Source organism: Thunnus maccoyii, chromosome 20 (genome assembly GCF_910596095.1).
Source record: "Thunnus maccoyii chromosome 20, fThuMac1.1, whole genome shotgun sequence".
Classification (NCBI taxonomy): Eukaryota; Metazoa; Chordata; class Actinopteri; order Scombriformes; family Scombridae; genus Thunnus; species Thunnus maccoyii.
Window position 1 is genome coordinate 3882631 of NC_056552.1, and position 12342 is coordinate 3894972.

Below are 12342 nucleotides of genomic sequence, written 5' to 3' on the forward strand. Positions count from 1 at the left end.
TCTGCTTTAGTGAAGTATTTCACTTTTTTTTTACAATAGAAAGGCTTCAAGGATGAGATCTCTCTTCTCTTTGGATTAACAGTAACTCAGGGAAACTGTCTCAACGGGATAAAAGTGTCTTTTATCTTCAAAGTCTTCAAAGCCTTTTTTTTTTTAAAAAAAACAGCTGATGAAAAAGGGAGGATCATCTTATAATTAGGGTCATCTTATGTACGGGACGATACAGGTATCAAAGCTCAGAGGAGAGGTGAAAGGTGAAAGAGCTGGAAACTGGACAGAACAAACGTCTCACACTGTGATACCAATTAAAGATTAAAAAAACATTACAAAATGCTGTCCTGCAAGGCCAACAGTAACTAATCAAGTCATTAAACTTACTGAAATATTGCGACAATAGTCAGACTCAATGTGAGTCCCGGAGCCGGGGAGATCAGCAGGTGAACCGGCTGTCAATCACCGCTGTCAATCAACACCCACACGGCAGACATCAAAGCTACTAAAAGTCTTCAAATCTTATTCACGGAGCAATTATTTCCAAAATGACCACCAGCACTTAGAGTGAATTTAGAGGTTGAAACTATAATGACTTGTTGGAAAAAAGTGACTGACTTAGTGTTTCTTGAAAGAAGCAGGTTGCAGGAAGGTAGTCGCCGCTTGCGTCTATTTGAAATTCAACAGTCCAGTATTTAAGTAGCCGTCCCCTCCTGAATATTCTCCTTCATACACACACACACACACATACCAATGTTCAAGATAAGAACATGGTAACCAGAGAGTCGTGATATAAAGGGCATTCTGTGTTTGATGCAAATGTGACCTATAGCATCTTGTAAAGGGCACCGGCACAAACATCAAACTGAGCACACTCATACTGTTACGTACATCATGCGTGGTTGTAAATAAATGCCTCATTGTATATGTATTTATATCTATTTTATGCTCCTTACTAATCTATTTCTGAATATTATTACAATAATTCCACCTTGTGGACTGTCAGTAATTTGTTTGCAGCCTTTCTCAGACTGTAAATCTTTATGAACCATGTTAATCCCTGTGAAAATACACTTGTAATCACAGCCAAATACATTCACTGCACGGCTGTGAATTTCAAGATCTCTCCTGTGTGCTGCATCAGGACCAGATGTAATGATTTCAGGTCTCAGGCTTCAAGCTAATGCTGGTAGTCAGGTGTCAAGAGCGTGAACAGTCAGGTGAGTGATGGCTGCGACTCACAGACATCCACTGACAAAATAACAGCCCGTGTAAAGTGCTGACGGATGCCCTTATCTGATCTTGTTTTTCTGTCTCTGTGGGAAGTAGCTTCATCTTTGGAATAGGAGGTTATTTGGACAGTTTTCTGCATCCAAAATGGGTTTGTGGGTCACAGTTAAAATGCTTTATATTGATCGTAACTTACAGGTATAGAGACAAATGGACAAAACCTGCCACAAGTGTAGATTCTGACATTTTAAATGGTACTCAATACATCTAACAGATGCTGTTTTTGTTCATTTATGCATAAAATCTTGTTTAAACATTGAAAACATTACAATATATGAATATATATATATATTCATAGATATTTGGGTAATTTGTCTTTTAAATTTGAAAAAAAAATTATATTGTAAACGTTCTCTTCTTTCAGCAGGCGTAGCTGCAGAGCTTCGACCATGAGGCATGATAAATCAGAATAAGAGCTGCATTTGAGATAAAACATTACATGAATATTTGGTAAAATCTGTTATTTCAGTGATAAACATATGCCAAAGAAAAGAAACTAAAGAAAGAGACTAAAATGCCTTAATCATCCCATAACTCACAGTCACATAAATACCTGAAATTACGCCTCTCGTGTGCATTAGTCTCAAATTATTCTCCTGTTAACATTTTTACTGTCCCATTATCAGCTTGTGAATCATCTGTAACCAGTACAAAATAAAGTTTTGATTTGAGATTTCCCTTAATCTGAAGTATTAGGGGATGGGCTATTTAAATAGGCCTTAAATTAAGTCATAAAGCCCTTTATTGTCATTTATCATCATTATGAAAGCAAATTTAAGAGAATGAGCATTTAGGGCTTCACTTTGGTCTGGGTAATGAGCCTTAAAGTGGACACAACATACACATTTCAGGTCTATATTTTTATTCTGGGGCTCTACTGGAATATCTTTGCATGGTTTACAGTTAAAAACTCCTTATTTATCTTATACTGGTCCTTTATGCAGCCCCTCAGTTCAGCCTCTGTCTGAAACAGGACGTTTTAGCTCCTGTCTCTTTAAGGCCCGCCTCCTGATGAGCCCACTCTGTTCTGATTGGTCAGCTTCAGAAAGCTTCCTCCAGCTCTGGAGACTACGTAAACAAAAAGTACTTGTTGGATTTCACTTCTTTTTCTTGTTCTTTACTTACTCTTTACTTCAATTTCTCAAATACATCTGCACACGTTGGAGCCATAATCAGATCTGAAACATGCGAGTGGACAGCATGAACAACCTGAGCAACAAAGACTACAGAGCGGACGTCCGTCTATGGACGTGTGTAAACAATCTGACGTCATCACAAAGAGGAAGTAGAGGTAACTCTGCAAACAAAGTGTTCAGAACAGATTGAAGCCCTGACTTTTGTCTCAAAGGCAGAATTTTTACATATGTTCACCTCAAGTTTTGGAACTTTGACCAAGTTTAACATCCGACATCATAACATTATTATAACATTAAATGACAGAAAATCAAAAAAAGCATATGTCCCCTTTAAGGGGTTTTATCCCTTACAGTTACTTATTCCATGCACATTCCATTGATTTTTTTGTTTCTTTAGCCTATTGAATGCAAAGTGAAAGGAAGCAAATGACCAGAGACTCGGCTGCAGAGGGTTAGGATTAGGGTCAGGAGTTAAGGACGGGATACAATCAATAGAAGCCTCTCACAGTAAGATATGCGTGAGCGTGTCTGTACCAGCGACAGAGACAAAGCTTCTCCCCTCACAGCCAACAGAGAAAGGCCACCATATCAAAAAAAAAAAAAAAATGCTGGCACTGGTAAAATAAATCATTGCTCCCCCCCCATCTGTCCTCCGCTGCCCTGCAACACTACTGCTGACACTGTGCTTCTATCAGGCACTGAGAGAGAGAGATGGGGGGAGAGGATGACAACAAGAAGACTCATAAGTTTAAAAAAAGAAAAGAACAACAAGAGAGGAGAGGTAGAAGATGATGGTGATGGGAGGAAAACAGACGGAGGGATGGAGGGTTAGAGATGGTTAAACAAGCCCATATGGGCCAAACACATGTGAACTGCGTGAAGTTGATGATCTGGTCATGAACAATCTGTGTGAGGGGGGGGGGGCAAAAAGAAAAACCAATCTGCCATACATCTGCTGGTGCACAAGAAATGATGCAGCGATCATCCTTCTGGTCACTTCTTCATAAATGAATGCTGATGAGACCGACAGATAAGACAACAATAGAGCTGCATGGACGTCATCAGCAATCTGAATGTAAACGCAACCAAATGTTACCAAACGGCTGCTGGGGGGGTTCTGACTCAGGAACAAGCTGCCAGAATAAAAAAAAAAAAACTCATCTGGTTTCCATGGTGACTGCTTTCCCCATATCCCACTCAGACTAATTCAAATACCCTCCTAATGCTCACAGCCTCTGTGCCAAGACAAAGAACAACTTGCCCCTGACATCGGAGAGGAGAGTGAGCGTCCACACACACATACACTCGACTAAATAAAACCACCAGTCTTACAACAGGAGAGAAAGGAAAACAACACTTGTAGAGAAAAAAAGAATAATCAGAAGTGAATAGTTCTGCAAACAGCTGTAGGTGATGCAGCGTACATTTCTGCATAATTGGGAGGTCTATTATTCCAACGCTGCCTCCTAGAAATTTATATAATACTAAATTGTTGGTTAAGAATAGTGATTTAAATGTGAATTAACATGTTGTGTCTCATGCTTCAAGTCATTACAGACCTTTTTCTGTATTAAACTAAGACCATGATCTTTCCCTAACCTTAACCAAGTGCTGCCAGCGCCTTGATATAACCACAAAAAGATGCTGGAGTCAGTAGCACGAGTGGATATTTTGGCAAAGAAACCTTGTACTCGTACGTTTAGCATCAACATTTTTGCAACTTGCCAAATGTGCTGATTAACCACATTTCCTCAACATAATTTGGGCAGCATTACGTTTCCTGCAGAACATACGTGCTGCTGCAGTTTAGTCATACACAAACATTTCTAGTTTTAATTATTCCTGCGACTGAGTGGCCAAATTACGTCACTCATTGGGGTTTGATAGCAGAAAGAAAGAAATCTAACATGAACACAAATTTTAAAATGTGTTGTCAATGCTGCTATTATATATAACCATTATTTAATCAGGTAATCTCACTGAGATCAAGATCTCTTTAGCAAGAGAGAAAACAAGCATAGCCAGACAAACCAGCGTACAGGTGATTACAGGTTTGTTAGCGAGTGCACAACTGGATGGAAATGGCAGAACAGCTTCCCTATAGTGGGAAATCTACCACCTGATGAACGGTGAATGAGCAGCAAGATTTTTGATTCACTATTTATCCACAGATAAAAGTTACAGAAAAAGAACAAAATAAGAAAAGAAAATGTGGACGATTTCTGCTTTCCAAGTGCTCACAACACAACACAGTTTTTCTTTATTAGATTTAGAAAAAGTACAATGTTTCAAGCATAAACTGGCTACCTCTGTACCTGATGAAGAGTCAATTTGGACTTTAAACCAGAGCATTTTACGGTGTTGTGAGTCCTTGGAAAGAAGAAAAGGAAAAGGCGCCATTTTCTTCCATCAATAGTAACCAGAACAGAAGTGAATATATTGCAGCTTGAACACCTTTTGCAACGTTCAGCAGTTTCTTTTATGAATGTCTCCATGCTTAGTTTGTCTCATGCACGAGGATGGATATGCACTCAGGTGATACACGTTCCTGCCAACGATTTCACACTATTCCACTAATCTGCAGGCGCCGTTAATGCGCCAACAAATGCAGGAATGCGCCAGCAAAGCCAGAGAAGACAAAGACTGCAAGCTAGTAAATAATGCAGGATTCAAACTTTTTCAAGCTTTGCAAATGTTTTATGAGGAGGGAAATGGATTGGGCACGTTTCTTCAGACCTTCCCAGGATACACACAATGAGTTTTGGTAAGTAACTAAACTAAATATAACCATAACCTTTGTTTGCTCCACAGAGCACCTATAATACTGGATTTTACTTATATTGAACTGTTGCTTATGATGGCTTTATGGCCATTTTTACACTGGTTTGTTGATTACAGTTCAGGTTTTCTACGGAAAGCCCAAAGGGTCTCTATTCTCACTGCAAACTGCATATTTTACAGCAACAAGGACGTCACAGAATAATCAGAAAATGGCTTTTTTGCAGTTTTACAGTCAACACAAAAACGTGAAAGGTCTCTTTACTCTTTCACAATACATTGTATTTCACAGTTTTAACAGTTTTTACTGTTTTTTTTCCAACTAGTCATTTTGATCAGACCGATTCAATACTGATCTTGCAACAATGAAGTTATTTGTCTCTGACTCTGCCGCTTGTATTTATAGCAGATGTGATGTGAATGTGGAATTATGTAACAGCTCCTAATATGTCACCCTGAACAAACACCCCGCCGGTGTCACCTCGCCTCGCCTTATCTGTATATTCATTCAAAAACATCACAACTTCCTGTGTTGAAATCTGAAACCTTTCATTCCCCTTCCTGAAACTCTTCAGTGTCATTCATCCTGCGGCCCTCAGACACAGTGTGAGATCCTCCGGTGGAGTTACGAAGCATCACACACCGAGGATTAGCTATTCATCTCATGTGGGAGTTGGGTCTACCTTCCTTCGTCATATGCAGGCAGCCCACGTACTGGAACCTAATTACACAGGAAGCTGTAATTCAGAGCTACTAACCATAAAACACATCTCCCTTGAGCAGCCATATACAGTAATCTCTGTTCAGCAACCTTGTTCAAATAAGAGAATAGCTCTCTGGATCACCTGCGTTGGCACTTCTGCTGTCGGGAGTGTGTTTTTATTTATTTATTTATTTTTTGTGTCCTGCCCTGTTGTTGCAGAGCAACACTTAAGTATGCTGAGTGTTGCCTCGGCTGTCTGTTTCCCCGCTGCAGACCGCTTCCACCTGAGGCTCCGCTCTCTATTCCCTCCCCAGATAACACACCGTCCAGAAACACCTCAGCCTCGTCTGCTTTATTCAGCACACAGCTCGGAAACTTTTAAATATGTTTTTGCACACAAGGAGGACTGTGGATTGTGTCCCCCGTTACTTACAGTGCATTAGTGTGTTGTCAAGATACACTTTACATCTTTATGTGTCTCCTCAATCAAAGTAAAACACTATCCTACCAAACTGATGTGACTTAATGCACCATTAGTTTATGTATATCAAACACAGCGACAGCAGAGCATCATATCTGGAGCACGTTTACATTCATATTCACATCAGTGTGTCATGTTATCAGCCGCCACAGCAACATAATCTCCCCCTTGTCTCCACAGTTCTGTTTACTCAAAGTTAAGTCCTCACAGCGGTTGGCCTGTTTCTCCTCTCTATGACAAAGCAAAACCCGCAGAGGACAACATAACTGTTGTTTATTCCCATATAGAGTAAAGGCACTGAGCTGTAGCTGTTTTCAGTCAGAGGAACCCACGCATACACAGCAAATCCTCATCATCCCCGGGGACACTGATGTTGTATTAAGATGGAAAGAGAAGAGCAGAAAAGATGAAGACAAATAAAAGATTCATGTTTTGTTTTGATGGGAGGTCAGTGGGAGGGAGGCAGCTGCACCACTGGTTCTCTGCTATATGACCTTTAGTGGATCACACACACACACATGTTGCTCACTATGTGGTCACACACACATTCAGCTGGACGCCACAGTGGATGTAAATATCCAAACAGCGGATTTCAGATGGACTGTGCATTCTCAGTTCTGTAAGAATTGATCTATCATCTGTGATCCTCTGTTTGTGTAAAGCCTCTTTCACACAGAGATCCCAGTAAATTACTGGGATAATCTTTCAGGCACCACTAGTGATTTTCACTGTTCACACATGCAGCTACATTCAGGAACATTTCCGTCTTGCACCTTTTCAGACATGCTATGGTGATGCTGGAATAGATGGGGTGAGGGACAGTCCAGCAGATGGCGGTAATGTAACACTTATGGATGCCAACCGCCATAAAACTCAAGAGAAGAAGAAGAAGAAGAAGCTGGGGCAAGGTTGGATGTACGTGTACGCAGCGGAGGACGTCTCCAGATGCGTCCAGTTGGAGCTTGTTTGCAAACAAATGTACTTGTATCACTTGATAGTTATCAAATCACCTGCGAAAAAACAAGTCACGGATTCAAATACGTTGACAGCGGAGTCTTGTGATTGGTTTGCTCGCTCCACCAGTCAGTAAGACGTGACCCTTTACATGCTTGTCCCTGCAATGTTACTGCTTTCATTCACAACACAGCAGTACCGGCATTTTCAGGGAAATGTTACAAGGTCTTGAGGTGGGAAATTGGTGCTACAGATTTCCCTGAATATTGATCGCTGATTCCAGTAGGGGGCAGTGTAGGGATGTGTAGGGATGTGACAGGGTCAGAAGTCAATAGGCATGAAAGCAGCGACAACAGTGGCGGAAAGTTTTGAAGACAAGTTAATAGACTAAGACTGCAATTACCTGCACAATGACGAAAATATACTTGGATTAACAAAGTCGTAACCTCCTTGAGTGTCGGCCATAGACTGTATAAAAATATGGACGTAGTTACCGTGACGTCACCCGTTGGTTTCTGAAGAGTGTTTTTGAAGCTCAAAGTGAGCCGCTCCGGCCGTCGCCATCTTGGCGGTGCATGACTCTGCCTAACTCCCAGCCAATCAGAAATGGGCAAAGAGGCGGGCCGAATGGCTGAAACAAGCCACCTAGCGGCTGGCGGACCTGTCACTCAAAGCAGCCATGTCCTTCATTATGCATAACTTTATGGCTTAATAAAATTTAAACGAGTGACTTATAAAAAAATTCATCCCCCGTACCGTTGTCAGGAAAGGAGAAATTAGCTATAGAGACAAAAAACATTTTTTGTACCAGGCTGTAAACACGTTTATTTCTGCTGTAAAGCTGGACATTTTAACATCGGGGTCTATGGGGATTGACTCGCTTTTGGAGCCTCAAGTGGCCGTTCAAGGAACTGCAGTTTTTGGCACTTCTGCATTGGCTTCATTTTACAGCCCCAGAGGTTGCTGTTTGGTGTCGCCATGTCTATTTTGTACATCATGCTTCTTCTTCTTCTTCTTTGTGTTTTTTGGCAGATTTTGACATCATGCAAACCCGGAAGTTCTTTTTACATCCTTAGCTCTCTGGTGTGCCCTCTAGTGGAATCCTCCAGTAACACACAAAGTACATAAGCAAGTATGTGAACAATTACGTTCACAACGCGGCCGGTTGTTTAAAAATCAAATATATCTCCAGCCATAGTTGTATATGAACATAATTTCTAGCAGACAGTATTGTGTTCAGACTTGTTCTATACTGGGTCCTTGGTAACAACTCAGGATTTACTTTCTGTAAAGAATCAACAAAAGCTACAAGCTGCACAGAGTAACTAAGAAAAGAAACTCAATAAACTAAACAAGAATCTACTCAGTTGTGGGTTTATATAAACAGGCTTTATGTTGCTGGCAGAGAGGCCAATATACGTGAATAATGTATTAAAACCAATAGTTTCGCTTGTAATACATGACTAAACTTAATCCAGACTGTGTGTTTGGTTAAAGTATTACAGTATTATTTCATGTAATGAATATAAATGAAACCTATTAAGTTTTTTTTCCATTTTGCATCACATTTATCTTAATATTCGTCAGTGTCGGAGCAACCAGACAAAGCCACACTTAAGATTCCTTCTGCCTTTAAATAAACATTCGATGTGCAGCTTCAATGAACAGAGAATTTGTCAAGATGTTAACGTGATAATTATTTAGTGTGATACGTAGTGAACGCCTTGCATTTATCAAGTCCTCATAGTGCAGAGTGCAGCAGCACAGAAGCAGGGGATTATGGGTCTCTGGAGCGTGCGGCTCACATGTAGCCGAGCTAAAACGTGACCGGTGAAGCGTGAAACAAAACATGCCTTTATGTAGATGTGGAGCCACTGTGGATGCACGCGCAGGTACTGTTAGAGTGAAGAGAAAACGTCTGACAAATTGTGCAAAGGCACACGGGGAAAAGCTGGAAAAACACGCGGGAGCATTACATGGTTCACCTGATAGAGCATGAGAGCAGAGCATGAACGCGCCCTGCTGTTTGTGGTTCTTATCGGGATGAATCATCTCGGTCGGTGAGACTTAATGGAGCACAGAAAACACAAACTATCACACATCACACGCTGTGGTTTCAGTGTTCTTCTATTCCTCCATCTCTGTCCTTAATTTGACTTCCTCTTTTCTTCTTGTTCTGCTCCTCAGAGAGCTTTCTTCTACTTTTCAAAGAACTGCACCCTGTTTACTTTTTCAGCACACAGATTCTTTTATTCGCTTCTTTCTCCTTCTACTTCTCTCTCTGTGTGTCTGTCTGTCTATGTGTGTGTGTGGATGAATCTTGAGAGGCCGCTGGAGCAGAAAGAATCTCTTCTTCATGCCCTCCGTCTCTGCTGGCGGTGATAGCACACGCTCAGATGTGACATCACATCACAGATGCCATGCAGGGGCTATTACATAACACACACACACACACACACACACACACACACACACACACACACACACACACACACACACACACACACACACACACCTAACAGGAGAAAGCAAGTGCAGCTCATTATGACACACGCAAGACACAAAGATAACAAACACACACTGAACATACTCAGGCAAAAAATGACATTATAGGAAGGAAATTGTGGTATATAAGATGTAGCTTAAAGGTTGCTGCTGAAATAATGTGTAATAATAATAATTATACTGTGCCATGTGTACCTATGTAATTATATATAGGGGTTCATTATTTTATTTTAATGAACTTGATTGTTAAAGCCTACAGAGAATTATCAGTGACTCTGCAGCTCTTTACGGAGCTTTATAGTGAGTTTCAGCTCATTGTTTATCTGTCCGGCTGCAACTTTACTATTCTGGTTCACTCTCAGCGGCTCTCATAGTGTCGTTTTCAGCCACAGCAGGCAGCTGTTTTTAGAGAATAAGCTCTAAAAAGCCACTGTACACTACCTGCTCAGCACCGAACGGCAAACAGACACAGTTAGCTGTAGACTAGCTGGTGAACAATCAGTTATTGCAGGTTTAAAGCAAGATTATGTAACATTTTCTGAACAAGTGGCAATTGCAGTATAAAGTTCTTCACATTCACAATTGTTTTTCTTCATATTAATAATAAATAATCTCTCTCTCTCTATATATATATATATGTATATATCACATTTCATACTAAAAGATGCAATGCGCTTCACAAAACACATAGAAAACCCCACATAGGATATTCCTATTCTCTAGACATCATCAGGTGACCTGACTGAGAGTGAAATGGGACAAACACAAAGCTACAAACTTGATAATATGATTCTTCTTGTTTTACTTCTTTTGATAAAACCATTGAAATGTTTATCTGAATCATGCTAAAGCACAATGTAACAACAGCGCAAGGAGAGAAGAGTCATAAAGGCAGCAAACTGACTCAGTAATGTCTGTTATAATGCAACATAAGCTTTGCTAACATTAGCCACTGTAAGCTACTGGTCAAGTTGAATTCAAGTTTTCATTTGTAAGAGGAGGATTGTTTTATTTCTTCTTTCAAAAGTGAAAATTTAAAGTTTTCTTTTCATTTTGTATCACTCAAAGTATATTCTGAGCTCTGTTTTTTTGCCATAACGGGATGTAATTGACTGTAAACTGTGGTGATCTTTTATTTTTTTTCTTGCAGCAGGAAACAAAAAAGCTTTTAGGTGCACGAGGACATAAAATTCAGTTGAAAATCAGCTTGAACTGATCTGCTGCACTTAAAAAGCAAAAACAATTGGCCTCAATTATTTGATATTAAAGTAAAAACATAAACATTGTAGAATAAAAAGAATATTATGGGAGAAAAAAGAATAACACACATGGTTTCCAAATGCTGTGTGTAAAAGGATGTTAAACACCAAAGAAGAAGAGATTTCATACTACTCGAAGGCCATGCACCAAAATGTCACAAACATAACTTGTAAACAAAGCGTTTCCTGTCTGGGTAATGACTCTTTGAGGAAAGTAAACAACTGCATTACTGAATAAAGTCACTTCATTTGAATCTCAAAGTTTAGCTATAATGATAATCATTAACGTAGTCGACGGGAGACTGACTTTTACAGATTTCGACCCATCGGAACTGTTTAAAACGCGGTGGCATTTGTCCTGTTTCACCCTGGACATTTGCACAACATAAAAGCAGCTTTTAACAAAATCAAATGCATTCACATTTTAAAAATCCGGCGTATGAAGAGCACAGAGACTGCGGAGCATCTCTTCACAGAGCGCAGCGTCTTTTCAAGTATTAATGAGAGACGCTGGCCAGGTTCCTGATATGTGTCCGCTGTGATTATGCATGATCATAGGGAGCAGTCCTTCTCTAAAGTGCCCCCCCGGTTGTGCACCGGTTTCGCAGCACGGTTACCATGGAGACACTTTTAGTGTATCAGGCTGCCTCATTTCAGTGTGAGGCTGCATGTAAAACAGCTTTACCGCCGGGAACATTATGTATCTGAGAGTGTTTTTTAGCAGGAAATGGCACCTATAAATGTAGCACCAACCTGCTCAGAGCTGGAATATGTATTTATATGACGAAACATGTAAAAATGTAGCTTTATGCAACTGTGACCATCTGGATTCATGCTGAGGCAAATAATAAAGCTGTTCTAGTGAATATGTGTGTATAATACGAGCAACATATATAATTTATATGGAGCTTCTGACATGAATGTATATTTAAACACAGACTGGATGTATACACAATGAACAGAGTGCTCAAAGACACAGAATATGTTATGAATTCTTTTTATGTTGTTCATAATTATCTTTTTTACATTTACAGTTCGTATCATAACTAGTGCTTAAACTGGCCCAGTGCTTACTGGTACCGAGTCTGATTTCTGCCCACATATATATAATATACAACTACCTCCTGGTGAACACTGGTACAACTCTCTGTAACATTAAAGCTGCACTTATCTTTGTTTTTATGTTAACAAGGGGTTGAATATTATTTTCTGTACTTAAAAAGCCACTGAGGGGCTGCTACTGTT

The 12342-nt window shown here is 40.1% G+C and overlaps 1 protein-coding gene across 1 annotated transcript in view; it reads right to left on the minus strand.

Annotated features, from left to right (window-relative positions):
* The window catches only part of aatkb (apoptosis-associated tyrosine kinase b), a 49504-nt gene extending 41639 nt beyond the window's left edge, over positions 1 to 7865 (minus strand). The window contains exon 1 of the mRNA XM_042397900.1: positions 7828 to 7865. The gene's annotated coding sequence lies outside the window, so the exon portion shown is untranslated. The remainder of the gene's footprint in view (positions 1 to 7827) is intronic.
* Between the last annotated feature and the right edge of the window lie 4477 nt (positions 7866 to 12342).